The sequence below is a fragment of the Nannospalax galili genome, unplaced genomic scaffold, assembly GCF_000622305.1.
Source record: "Nannospalax galili isolate Female #2095 unplaced genomic scaffold, S.galili_v1.0 scaffold7468, whole genome shotgun sequence".
NCBI lineage: Eukaryota > Metazoa > Chordata > Mammalia > Rodentia > Spalacidae > Nannospalax > Nannospalax galili.
In genome coordinates this window covers 1,469-4,004 of record NW_008357327.1, presented here as the reverse complement: position 1 = coordinate 4,004, position 2,536 = coordinate 1,469, and the positions used below count along the sequence as shown (strand labels likewise).

The 2,536-nt window shown below is 46.1% G+C and overlaps 1 pseudogene; it reads left to right on the top strand.

Moving 5' to 3' along the window:
- Positions 1-400: 400 nt before the first annotated feature.
- On the top strand, positions 401-1,449 carry LOC103751590 (annotated as a pseudogene).
- Positions 1,450-2,536: the final 1,087 nt, after the last annotated feature.

The window sequence follows — 2,536 nt, the reverse complement described above, 5'->3', positions numbered from 1 at the left end:
ATTTAAAAAATATTTTATTTATTATTTTTTATTTCATGTGTATGAATGCCTTGCCTGCACGTATCCAAGTACATCTGGGTCATGCAATGACTGTGGAGGCCAGAAGACAGCATCATATTTCTCTAGAACTGAGTTACACGCGGTTGTTAGCTGCTGGACCTGGGTCCCTTGCAAGAGTAGACAGTGTTCTTAACTGCTGAGCCATCACCAGTGCCTCATAACACAAAATTTTAAATAGCACAGTTCTTTTACTCCTACGAAATTCAGGAAGTCACTGTGCCTCAGTTCGTTGCCGTTATGTCTGCGCACTGAGCCATTCTTAATGAATTCCAACTCTATTTCCGTTTGTATTCTAGTTTGCATTATTTGTTTGGCATTATGAGGGGGACACCCACTGAAGGACCCTGTACTTGCTGGGTCTCCTGGGGAATCTGATACTTCTGCTGGCCATTAGAGCAGATGTCCACCTCCACACCCCCATGTACTTCTTCCTCAGCCAGCTCTCTTTGGTGGATCTTTGCTTCATCACTACCGCAGCCCCTAAGATGCTAGAGACTCTGTGGACTGCCAATGGCTCCATCTCATTCTCTGGATGTCTGACCCAGTTGTATTTCTTTGCTGTTTTTGCCGATATGGACAACCTGCTTCTGGCCGTCATGGCTATTGACCGCTATGCTGTCATCTGCCATCCCCTGCACTACCCGCTTTGGTGGAGCTTTGCTTCATCACTACCGCAGCCCCTAAGATGCGAGAGACTCTGTGGACTGCCAATGGATCCATCTCATTCTCTGGATGTCTGACCCAGTTGTATTTCTTTGCTGTTTTTGCCGATATGGACAACCTGCTTCTGGCCGTCATGGCTATTGACCGCTATGCTGCCGTCTGCCATCCCCTGCACTACCCACTTTAATCATGTCTGGTAGATGTGGGGTGCTGGTCAGTGGGTTGTGGGGAGTGGCCCACTGTGTCTCTCTGGTACATACCTTGTTGTTGTCCCAGTTATCTTTCCATACTGATCAAGAGACACCTCATTTTTTCTGTGATTTTGGCCCACTCTTGTGGCTGATGTCCCAGCTCAATGAGGGCCTGATGATGGCTCTGGCTGGGGTCTTAGGAATCAGTGCACTTCTCTGCATTGTTAGTTCTTATGGTCATATCTTCCATGCTGTGGCTAGAGTTCCATCAGCATAGGGGAAAAAGGAAGCCTTGGTCACCTGGGGCTCTCACCTCTCTATGGTCACCCTCTTCGACAGCACCGTCTTCGCTACGTATCTGAAGCCCCCAACCAGTTCTCATTCTTCTGGGGGACTGGTGGCTGCTGTCATGTACACGCTGGTAACTCCTGCTCTGGACCCCTTCATTTACAGTCTGAGAAATAAGGAAGTTAAGAGTTCATTGAGAAAGGTCCAATGCATGAAGAAGTCTCAGGACCAAGGATCATCTCCATAGTCAGAAACTTGGGGAGATTCACTCACTGTCACTAACACCGCACATGCAAAGTGAGTCAGTTAACACCATGGCTCCTGGGAGCAATGCACAGTTGCTGTGGCTAATATTCAGTGTCACCATGACTGAATTTGACATCACCTAGAAGTGGGACCTCTGGACATGTCTTTGAGATGTTTCCAGAGAGGTTTAAGAAAGGAAGGGAGACCAGCCCTCAATGTGGGTGACACCATCCATCCCATAGACCAAGTTCCCGAACTGATTAGAAAGGGAAAACTTGGCTTGCTGTCAGTGTTCATCCCTCTCTGCTGACTGACCACAGGACAGTGTGACCTGCCATTCATATTTCTGCTGCCTGCCCTACTATGATGGACTGCATTCCCTCAAACCATGAACAAAATGACCTTTCCTAAGTTGCTTTTGTCAGAAATTTTGTCAGAGTAACAAGAAAAATAATAAATACAATGATCTGTTGCATTGGGTTAACTGGTTTTGGTTGTGAGCCTGAGCCCTTAATGACTGCACCAGCTCTCCAGCCTAGGTTAGCTGTTTTTAAGTTGCTTTATGACACTGATGTTGCTGAGACCTGAATACCATCATGACAACCATCATGATAACCATTAGCACTTCTTTAAAACCTTTTTAAATTTGTTTTTATGTGTGTGTTTTGTCTGTGTGTACATAAATGCACAATGTGTGCAATGCCCATGGAGACAAGAAGAGGGCATTTGATCCCTTGGAGGCGGAGTTATGGACTACTGTGAGCCACCATGTGGATGCTGGGAACCAACCCAGGTCCTTTGCAAGAACAGTCAGTGCTCTTAACCACTGCACCATCTCTCCAGGGCCACCATTAGCATTTCTATCAGTGTTTTAGGAAGAAAGCTCTTCACCATCACCTTTGCTATTGTCTTAAGGAAAGATTATAATCTTCAGTGCAATCCCCAGCACCCGTACAGGCACCATTGCCATCAAAAAGAAGAAAACGGGGTCCATGCATTTCCCTTTGATCCTTAACTTTCAGAATGTTTTGTCTAGTCCTATGTTTGTACTGTCTTGGAGAGTTTCTGGAGCATTTTGATTCTATAGC